Source organism: Oryzias melastigma, linkage group LG16 (genome assembly GCF_002922805.2).
Source record: "Oryzias melastigma strain HK-1 linkage group LG16, ASM292280v2, whole genome shotgun sequence".
Classification (NCBI taxonomy): domain Eukaryota; kingdom Metazoa; phylum Chordata; class Actinopteri; order Beloniformes; family Adrianichthyidae; genus Oryzias; species Oryzias melastigma.
This window is the reverse complement of record NC_050527.1, coordinates 22,360,126-22,371,830: the sequence shown is the minus strand read 5'-3', so window position 1 is coordinate 22,371,830 and position 11,705 is coordinate 22,360,126. Positions and strand designations below refer to the sequence as shown.

The 11,705-nt window shown below is 40.9% G+C and overlaps 1 long non-coding RNA gene across 1 annotated transcript in view; it reads right to left on the bottom strand.

Moving 5' to 3' along the window:
* Positions 1 to 1,813: 1,813 nt before the first annotated feature.
* The window catches only part of LOC112143776, a 13,182-nt gene continuing 3,290 nt past the window's right edge, over positions 1,814 to 11,705 (bottom strand). The window contains exons 2-3 of the long non-coding RNA XR_002918799.2: positions 2,248 to 2,290; positions 1,814 to 2,095 (exon numbers count right to left, since the gene is read on the bottom strand). This is a non-coding gene — a long non-coding RNA (uncharacterized LOC112143776). The remainder of the gene's footprint in view (positions 2,096 to 2,247; positions 2,291 to 11,705) is intronic.

Here is an 11,705-nt window from a genome sequence, read left to right as displayed (position 1 = left end):
TTTTTTACAGGCATGCTTTGAGCAACAGGTCATCACATTTAGGAGTTAAAGATGCATTCATTCATTTACAGAAACATTTTCAGAAGGAAATTACATTTTTTTAATACCCCCAATTCCTGTGGACTGTGCAAGTAGCGACATTCACAGAGCACGCTCCGTATGAGCAGCTTATCAGGAAATTAGAGTAGTTTGTGTGATGCATGGCTGCCAACACTTTAGGTTATTTCTTTTGAACTGTATTTAAGAGTTTCTGTTTCTGCACTTGGTGGCACAGTGGTTAGCGCTGTTGTCTCACAGAAACAAGGCCTTGGTTCACATCCCAGCAGGGCTCTTCCTTGTTGAGTATGTTTGGGTTTTTTCCAGGTTTCCTCCCACAGTCCAAAAACATGCTTCATAGATTAAATGGTTACTCTAAAGTGTGCATGTGTGGGAGCGATTGTGTGCCCTGCCACAGACTGTTGGCTTCTCCAGAGCTCTTACTTTTACTTATCAGTGAATGGCACTAGTTCAGGTAACCCTGAAAAAATTATAGTGGGTTCAGAAACTGGATGGATGTATGGACATGTGAGAGTTGAGTGTGTCCAACATCTCTAAACCTGTTCTAGATTTTAACTGCATGAAACTGAAACTTCACATTGTTTTGTCCTGACTCTGGACACCAGCAGGAGGTCTGTTCCTCAGCTTCTCAAGCTGTGTTTCCACTGATCATTCTAGTGAGTGTTTCTATTATAAATTCAACCCAATAAGCGGGATTGAACCGTATCATTTTTGGGCCTCCATTTAGTAGGTTCATAAAAAATGGAACAGACTGGTTAACCTGGAGCTACAGTTGAAACCTATTGATTGGTGACAGGTTATTACGACAGAAGAAAGCGTCTGTATTCCTCTTTGCTGTCCACAGTCTTCTCTCAAAAAACATGAAATGCTTTTTATAAATGAAGAACCAAAAGCCAGGTGTAAAAAAAACTTAGCTCCTGGATGACTTTCGTTGTTGTATTAGTTTCACTCCACATGAAGGTCCAACTTTGAGTGTAAAAAAAGGTCTTCAATAGCCTGGACCATTCTAAACCACACTGGATTGTACCGTTCCGTTCAGTGGAAATAAAGCCTCAGAGTCCCACAAGGTTCATGTGAGAACATGTTAGAAATGTACTTTGTCTTTATGTCGCTGTAGAATCTCCGACAGCTTATAGTAACTGGAATCCATCAAGCTTTCAAGCAGTTTAATGGAGGGCAGCTCATTCCCTTGTGTGGAAAATGTATTTAAGGAAATACTTTCAGATTTTTGGTGAACTGGAGCTAAAAGCTAAAAGATGGCAGGTATTCCTGAAAGCAACACAACAGAACTGTCTTGTTTTAAAAAAAAAACTTTGGAACTCCACCTAAAGTTCTGCATGAGACACTCTGATGTGGTTATTATTTTATATATGTATGTCTGTGAATCATTGAGGAAGTTTGTGTCTTCTGTGATCTCAGAATTTCCAGACAAACTTGATTTTTTTTGATCAGTAGAGTTGTTGTACTTATGTTCAACAAACTGTCCTCAGGCTTAAGCTTTATTTTTTAGGTTAGATAAGGGAAAGAAAACGCACTGTTATTCTTGAATCTGAGGTTTTTTGTGTGTTAGATACACTGGGATTTTACAGATTCAGTTAAGTTGTAGATTGATTTTGCTCCTTGTTGCCTCTCCTGCTAGGTCTGGTTTAGCAAACTTTTATTCTGGTGATATTTTTTAAAATGGTAAGATCCTGATGATGTTATGGATTTAATGTGAGTTCAAGTCTGAGTTTATGACAAGATTTTCAGTAGTACACAGCAGAGTCTGACACATGATGATTATGGATCTTTAGGGGAACTGATTTGTCTTTGAATTCAGCATCAAATCTGTCTTCCTTGAACTCTGGAGCGTTTTCTTCTGTTCCATAGGTGTCACGTTTCAACATGTACTTTGGGTAACTGTTCACTTCTTGTTTGTACCAGAACAAATAAGCATATGCATCACTGGTCTCAAAGGTACAGCTGAGTGTGACAGAGTCTCCTTCAGCAGCAATGACTTCTCCTCCTGGTTGGATCACTTTGTCTTCTCCTTTACACTCTGAGGAAGAACAGAACATGCAGAGGAAGAGATGAATCAATAAAGATGATTGATTGAAGGACAACAATCAGCAGCTTGAACAGCTCTTCATGTACAGCTCAGTAATGTGTTGAAGTGTTTGAAGAGGAAACATGTTGATCTTTGTGTCTTACCAAAGAAAAGAGCAGCAAGAAGAATCCACAGCCAATGTTCCATCTGTACAACAAGGTTTCAATCAACAGGAGAAACTAGCTGATGTTCAACATTCACTCTGACAATTGTTCTCTTCACAGCACCACTTCTTATTGACTGAATGTTGAACACAGAGCAGAAGGAGAGCCCCGCCCACTTCACTATGTCGCCTTCTAGTGGAGGAACAGAAGCCTTCAATTGATGGTGGACAAAATTCTAGATTGTTTTGGAAACATGTTGCTCCTGTGGCCCCTCAATGAATATTAACAGTAGACATGAAGTGAAAATCACATAAAAAAAAATAAAGCAAAAACATTTTGTATACCACAATGACAGTTAACAAAGAAAAACAAAATTTACAATTTAGAAATTTCAATCAAATATCCAGAAGCCAAAACACAATTAAAAAAATGATGATATGATCTAAAATAAAACACTTTAGAAGACAAAAGTATCTTCCAGAAATCAAAATAAAATGTTAAATAATGAAATACAACAATAAACCAGAAAAGATAGGTACTGTGAAACATCGCTGATTGGATGATGATGTTTTTGACGTTTGAGTTTTTTCAAATAAGTCTTCCTTATTTACAAATAAAAAAAAAATAGGATTGGTATGGAGCAAAAACAAAAAAGTGAGGTGGTTGTGAAGAGGGGAGGTGATGAAATATTTTGCTGCTTGTCTGAAAAAGGAATGTGTAGTGTTTTTCCTTTACATTCACACTGAGCAGCACCTGATGATGGATGTTTGGGTGCAGGCAAATTTAGGTTCAGAGGAAAGATCTCTGTTGTCCTGAGCTGCTTAACTTTATGATTCAGCACGTGTCATAAGATCATCAAGATGTATTTCGTCACATAGAAGAGGATTTAAAAGCCCATGTTTTTTTGGTAAAGTGCTTATATCATTCAAAATCAACTTTTTAAGCCTTTAAGTGTATTATAATGTTCATTCCTCACTATAAACAACCCCAAAGCGGTATTTCCTCTAAAAACCTGCACTCTGAGCACCAGCCCTCTCATACCTAAGAAAACAAGCGAGTTTTCACAAGCTTATGTCATAAATTGAGAATGGCCACTTTTAGGAAGAGTCTGCGCTGCAGGCACCGCCTCCAGAATAACACAAATATTACGCTAGCTTCCGGAAGCACCTCTGATTCATGCACAGTCATGCAGATGTCGGCTGTCTGCTCTATTTTTGTTTTGCAGTGGCCAAGAAAAGGTTATTGGATTTACTGTTTAAACTTCGTCCGGTGACATGCGGCAAAGAACATTCTTATGAGGATTCTGCACAAATGTTGCAGCAGTTCCTAAACTTATCTGAAAATGGCACAAGCAGACGGGTGTTATTGGGAAGACGGCTGGAGAAAGGGAGCAAACAGATTTCGGGGTGGAAAAAGCGAGCGATAAATTATAAGAACTGGTTTGAACATGAATTATTGAGCAAAGATGGAAAGGTACGCTTGTCAATACGTGTATTGGAATAAAAGGAAAGAGGATTTTTAACATGGAGATTGATGCTGCATCAAAGAGAAAAGAAACGTTAACAACCAATCAGAACGGAATACAATGTTCTCATCATGTCAATAAATCCTGAAATGTTCATATGGGGTCGTCTGCATGTTGTTACCAAATTATTTTCACAGCAAAATGAACCCATTAGCCATCAACATTCTGTCTGTGCCAAGTTTTTGAGATAAACGCTTGGGATACTTCATGTAATTACACATGTACACATAATAATAGGCCTCCGTCGGTCAGGGATGACCATGGGTGTAGTGTCCTAATCCTGGCTGGCTGCCCGGCTGGAGCAGCGTTGTCAGTGGCTGTAGAGACCAATGCGAGAGAGGCAGTCCCTCTCGCAGAGGTCGCAGAGGCCGCAGCGGTGAAGGGTGTCTGGTGTGGTGGAGTGCTGGCGCTCCTGGCGGTTCTTTCTACTTGCACGCTTTTCTGCTGCGGCGTCCATCAGCTTCTTTTCCCCTGCTTTCAGATGTTCAGTCAGGGTACTTTTCCATGCCGAGCGGTTGGCTGCAATGTTTTCCCAGGAATCAGCGTCGATGCCAACAGCCTTCATGTCTCTTTTGATAACGTCTTTGTAGCGCAGCTTTGGATGTCCGGCGCTCCTCTTCCCTAATTTCAGCTCACCATACAGGATGTCTTTGGGGATTCTCCCATCCTCCATACGGTGGACGTGGCCCAGCCAGCGAAGTCTGCGCTGTCTCAGCAGTGTGCACATGCTGAGAAGACCAGCATGGGACAGAACTTCAGTGTTGGTCACCTTGTCTTGCCATGAAATGCCTAGGATGCGACGTAGGTTTCTCAGGTGGAACGTGTTGAGTCGTCTCTCCTGCCTGGCATAGGTGGTCCATGTCTCGCTACCATACAGCAGCGTGCTGATGACACATGCATTGTACACCGCCGTCTTTGTTGCAACAGTCAGCCTGGGATTTATCCACACTCGAGTTGTTAGATGAGCAATTGTGGAGGCTGCCTTCCTTATTCTCTTGTCGAGCTCAGCATCAAGGGACAGATTGTCAGTGACAGTAGAACCCAAGCACATGAACTGCTGGACGTCGAGTTGGTAGTCGTCTATGGTGATGGAAGGTTGTGTCACGGTGTCTTGTGCAAGAACGTTGGTCTTTTTCAGGCTAATGATTAGCCTGAAGTCCTTGCAGGCCTGGGAGAAGCGGTTCATCAAGGACTGGAGCTCTTGCTGTGTGTGTGCAGCTACGGCTGCATCGTCGGCAAACAGCATATCTCTAATGAGAACCTCATGTACTTTGGTCTTGGCCCGGAGACGGGAGAGGTTGAATAGTCTTCCGTCTGATCTGGTACGCAGGAAGATTCTTTCGGTTGCTGTGCCGAAAGCTGCTTGACCAGCAGGGCAAAGAAGATGCCGAAAAGTGTAGAAGCAAGGACACATCCTTGTTTGACACTCCTGATGGGGAACTGGTCAGAGGAGCTGCCGTTGAACTGCACTGTCCCCTTCATGTCTGTGTGGAAGGACTCGATCAAATTCTGGAGTTTGGGTGGGCAGCTTTTTGGGGATACTTCATGTAAATACTAGGGATGTCCCGATCCAATCACGTGATTTGGGACTCGATCGGAATCGGACTCCTTTGTCCGATTAGGATCGGATATTTCATTAATTCTCATTATGATCAGAGCTTTATATTTCATCTTATCATTCCGGATAAATACTCCACTCCAAGTCTGCATGTCATGAAAAGATCACAAAATGTCCTCACCAGAAAACACAGCAGAAAATGGCAGCAGCTCAAGCAGAAGGCTAACTTGTAAACAAAGCTAGCTAGAAAGCTAACTTCCGGGACCAATAACTCTTTTAAAAACGCTGTAAACTGACATCAAGTGTCTCTATTGGTTTGTCATAACTCAAACAACAACCTCTAAAGGTATTCCAACAGAAAAAGACAGTATTTGTTTCTTTTTAATGTGAAGCTCTTCATGCTGCAGACAGATGGATAAACAGCAGCTGCTAACTGCTACATGCTAGCGCTGTGATTTAACTCCTTAGGACCCCGAGCTGTCCTTTGATATGCCTCTTGTATTTATCTGACAGAGAAATAACAGTTAAAAAAATAACTACTGTGGTAATAAAACCGAAAATGTGATGTCTTAAGAACTTGAAGAATAAGCACATAATCTTAAAAATAACTAAATAAATAAAACATTCATCAAATTTTATGCTAAAACAAAGTCATAATTTATTTTTAAGAATGTTAAATGAGGACAGGAATCACATTTGGTCAAAAATGTTCAATAGCTCTAAAGATGTTAAAGCTAAAGTCACTAAACTTTATCACATGACTAATTATCACTTATATAACAAGAAAGTTGTATTTTTTTTCCTAGTTTATATTTGCTGTATTTTTACTTGTTTATTAAAGCTACTTCACAGAATTGTTTTATTTAAGTTTTTAATGATAAAAGAAGGTTATAGAAATATAAATAAGGGACAACACTAATCTGTTTCTTCAATTTATTAATGTTTTAAATGTTTTATAAAAGTATCGGATCGGGACCCGGTATCGGCAGATACACAAAATCAAATGACTCGGAATCGGATCGGGCCCAAAAAAACCTGATCGGGACATCCCTAGTAAATACACATGTACACAACCATCTTTGAAAAAATGTAATGTTTTTTTGGTCTTTGAAAATTTCTGTGAAATAGACAACTAAAAAAGTTTGCGGTCATTTCAGGTCTCACCTGCTTTTCCATATCAAAGTCTGTGGTAATTAGGGTTGGGCACCGAAGTTCAGTTCTAAGTAGGAACTGTTATAATTTATGTGTTTCTGGCGAAACCGAAAGAAGCTGCTGCAAACGGTGCCGCATTTCAGTGTTTAGTTTCAATGAAGGTCTATTTGTCTTTGGACATGTCAATCACTTCTACTCTCTTCAGTACTTTGAAGTTCTAGCCAATCCCTTTGCCTTTCCTGTGATAGTGGGCGGGCTCATATTAAGACTGGGCGAACATGAAAGCGAGCATGCGCCACGCAGCATTCGAATGTCTGGCTGCATTTCAAAGCTGATCATTGAAGTCTGACAGGTTGCTGCGTTGCATCAGCCAATCAGGAACTGAGCTTTGGGCATGTGACATTTTTAGTGACCAGATCAGCGGGTAAAGCACTAATCCAATACGAGTGTTTTTGTTCTGTCGCAGCGAGGCGATTCTCGGGCTGCAGACAGACAGACTCCCAGACTTCAGCGGAGCTCGCCCGCTCAACTTGCCAGGAGAGAGTCACCCGATGCGGGGAGTGCGGAGTGCAGGAAGCCAGCTCGGGTCTCCAGACTGTAATATTTTATTTATTGTCATCGAGACAATAAAAGGCCTCTATTTTACCTCCTCTTGTGGTTAATGCGGGACATCCATCAAACTCAGTCACAGAGACACAGAAACATCAGAAGCGGCTGTCATGCAAAAACACCGCAAGTGAGAATAATTCCCCGGTAACTCCCCTGAGTAGATCAGATCACATGTTTGACAGGCAGCGAGCAGCGAATTCACCGCGTGGCAAAAGAGGTTTTGGAGCTCTGATTAAATATGAACGGGGAGCACGTGAAAAAATGTCGAAACCCAAAGCATCCATTTTTGACGCAGAGGTCTTAACCATGCATCAGTATGTGACTTGGGAATGAAAATGTGTGATTCGGGAAAATGTAGACATTATTTTTATTACTGAAGTACCGAAATTGGCATCAATTAGGAAGTGAAACCAAAACCAAAGATCCACTTTGGCACCAGAACCAAATAATATCCAATCAAGGCCAAACCCTAGTGGTGAACAGTTACTTTTTGTACCTACAAATCAATGTTTATTGGTTGATGTGGATCATGTGTTGATGTGAATCCTTCCTCGGTGTTTCATTAGCAGCTGTAACCACAGAGACTCTGATCAAACAGGAATCCATCTGATATGAAGCTGTGCTTTGAAAACCACTTCCCTCCTCTTTGAAGAGTAGTCCATATCTGTCTTCAGGTTTTTGTACAGCCTCTTCTACACTTTGGATCACTGTGTGTCTACAGCACAGTAGTAGAGAGCTGTGTCTGCCAGAGTTAACTTTGTGATGATCAGTTCAGTTGATGTGTCTGTTGTTGTGGATTCATATCGTTTATCTGGAATATGTTCATCTGTGTAACCTTTTGCTCCTTTCCAGAGAATAAACTGAGGAGCCTGAAGGTCAGATTCATGTTTGTACCATTGAAGACTTATTCTATTGTAACGTGTCTGATAGTTACAATTCATTGTAACAGATTGTCCTTCAGTTTCTGTAAGTTGATCCTGATATGTAAATATTGTGTCTCCAGCTGTGAGTCCTGGAAAAAGTGGAGAAAATGAAGCCATTAGATGAATGAGATGATGAGTTCATGCAGCAGCTTCAAGCAAACTTGAATCTCTGTTCTTAAACTCACCTAGAATGTGAGATAGAAGCAAAAAGAGGTAAAGCAACATGTCTTTGGAGATCTTGAACCGTTAAAGGATCAATGGAGCAAAGACAGCACGATTTACAATGGCAACAGGAACAAACAACTGAGTTTTGTACTTCCGGCAACTGAAATTGATAAGTTCCTGCAAGCATACACCGACTACAAGCAGCTATTCCGCAAGAAAAACAACAGCAGAACAACAGTAGAACTCAGGGCTCTGTTTAATAATGAAAGTAAGAGCATTTCCACACGCACAATGCGAAGGGAACTCAAGGGATTGGGACTGAACAGCTGTGTAGCCTTAAGAAAACCACTAATCAGTGAGGCTAACCGGGAAACAAGGCTTCAATTTGCTAGGGAGCATAAAGATTGGACTCTAGAGCAATGGAAGACGGTCATGTGGTCTGATGAGTCCAAATATACCCTGTTCTAGAGTGATGGGCGCATCAGGGTAAGAAGACAGGCTGGATAAGTGATGCACCCATCATGCCTAGTGGGGCAGTGTTATGATCTGGGGTTGCTGCAATTGGTCAGGTCTAGGTTCAGCAACAGTATGTGCTCAAAGAATGAGGTCAGCTGACTACCCGAGTATACTGAATGACCAGGTTATTCCATCAATGGATTTCTTCTTCCCTGATGGCACAGGCATATTCCAAGATGACAATGGCAGGATTCATCGGGCTCAAATTGTGAAAGACTGGTTCAGGGAACATGAGACATTATTTTCACACATGGATTGGCCACCACAGAGTCCTGACCTTAACCCCATTGAGTCTTTGGAGTTCTTGAAGCCACACAGACAGCAGATGAACTCTGTTCCCCACTGCAACACAGTGAGGGAGAAATAATGTCACTGGATGATCTGAAGTTCAGTGGGCGGGGCCAACGAGATAATCTCAACCAATCAAAGAGTTTAGTGCCTCCACAGCAGCTCTGTCTAATCTGTACATCTTAATTTCTCTGTTGTCTTTGTCTTCAGTCGAATGACTCAACAATCAGTGTTTTCACTGTGTGACGCCCTCTAGTGGAATGTTGTCAGCAGGTTTTTGTACAGAGTTTTGTTGTTTCCTGTCACTGTGGGCCTCACAGCACAGTAGTACACAGCAGAGTCTGTCACTGCAGCAGAGGAGATCTGTAGATCCATTTGTATTTGGTCTTCACTCACTTTGAAGGAAAATCCAGGAACTGGTTTTGAAATTAAAATATGTGTTCCAGTGTGAGAGATCAGAAACTCTGGAGGTTTTCCTGGAAATTGTCGATACCAGAAGAAATAATCATTTCCTATTGCAGAATTTTTATATTTGTAGGACAGAGTGACAGAAGCTCCCTCCAAAGTGGACTCTTCCTTCTTGACTGCAGTGAGTTCTTCACAGCTGACATCTAAAGGAAGAGAGAAGTCAGATCAGTGATGGACAAACATCAAATGCTGAAATGTATCTTTGAAAGAATCCATCAACCTGTTCCAATGACTAGAAGCAGCAGAGTGAACACAGATGTCTGCACAGACAGCATGTTGGAGAAAGATGATGTTTGGCTTTTGTGTGTTGAACTGTGTTAAAGTGGAAGTTTGTGTCTCTTCTATAGTTCACTAACAGCTCAGCTCCTCCCTCAATCTCTCTGTCTGTTCTTTCATCTGTTCTTCCTCTTCTCTCAGCTCCTCTTCCTCCTGGTTAAGCCAAAGACTTTAGATGTTCTCTAAACTGAATATAAAAAACTAAAACCTGCACCTAACTTCACATAAACCAAGAAATGAATAAAACGACATTTATCAGTCAGCTTTTTTAAATGTATGGATGGGGTATTTTACTTTCATTTTTCTTCCGTTTTCATCAGAGTCTGATGAAGACGGAAGCTCTCCGTCGAAACATGGCAGGTACGAAACAATCATGTGTCTGATAACAAAAAAAATTAAATCAGCCAATAAGAATACAGACACTATGAATTTTATCGCATATTAATATTAATACATTTTGAAAATACCAGATTTGGTACCAGATGCATTGTTTTATTTGTTTACCACACCTTAAAAGGCCTACATCATGTTTTCCTTAAGCCTTTCAGAGCAAACTATATCTATATATATGATCATATATTAACTTTGGTAAAGAGAGAAACAAAAGAAAAAAAACAAACGGTCTTTTTTCTAATAGAATATAAGCTATTTTTGCAGTTCATTTTTCTAAGTAAGACGCCTCGATCTCTGAAGATCCGCCTTTCGCTCCTTTCATGACGTCAACCTAGAGCCGGTCTCGGCAGCGTGTCGAACAAACAACATCCAAACTTTTCAAAAGATGGTTGTGCACATTGTGGAGCCTCACTAAAGTGTTTTGCCGATCACCAATGTGTGTGTTAGTCTGGGGGAAGTGCTGAAAGAACAGACTCATCTTGGAAGGAGCCGTTCTCACTTTCATGAATATGAGAACCCGCTCATGTTCATGGAATGGAGGGGCTGATGCTCATAGTGCAGGTGTTTGAGAAATACAGTAATCCCTCTTCATTTGTGGAAGTTATGGACCGGGGACAAAGAATGTCAATTACCGATCCATGCTCATCAATAATACTTTAGATCATACTTTGTAAATTATATATTAAAGAACATTGGAGTATTGCTCAACATAAGGAGTTTTTGTTTTTTTCAACAGCAGCGTACTTTAAGACGCAGATCAAGAGTGTCACTCTGTTTTTTGTGCCTTAAAACCAGGAGCATGCGGACTTTCTCCTTCATCACATATTAAACACCTGAATAATAATTATCCTCTGCGATTAACTTCTGCAGCAAATCAGGATTTTTTGGGGTCGCCTCTGTGTCAGCTGATGCCATTTCTCCATGCAGGAGAATGGAGGGGGGTTAACCAATGAATGCTCCCCTCCATGCTCCTGAGAGTGACGGGATTAAAAAAAAAGTGCAAATGCATGAAACCACAAATAAAATTAAAAAAAAAAAAAAAACACGGAAATGCAAGGGAACACTGTACTCAGAAATGTGTGAATGGATCAAAATACCGCTTTGGGGTTGTTTGTAGTGAGGAGTGAGCATTTTTATTCACTTAATAGCTCAGAAAGTTGATTTTGCACAGTATAGACCAGGTATCACCAAATGGCGGACTGTGGTCCACATCCGGACCGACAGACTTTTCTCTCTGGACCGGTGAGCTGGTATCCCTGGCTGAGGGGAAAAAAAATTGTTAAATAAAGAAATCAGCGGGCAGATGTTTGTAGACTATAACTGGCACAAATAGCGCGGCACAAAAACTAACACAGTGATTATGACAGTTGTCATAACTTATGAACTGCATGATGAAGCTCGGAGCATGCTAGAAGCAGGTTGTGGGAGGAGCAAAACGTGCGGCCCGGCAACCATTAAAAAAACTTTAACTTGATTCTCCGCTGATTTTGAATTCATGAAAAATATAACTGTGTCCGGGTTATTATGATTAAACCTTTTTAAAGTAGCTTTTTGTCTGAATGACTTCAAACCCTTTGGACTTGTC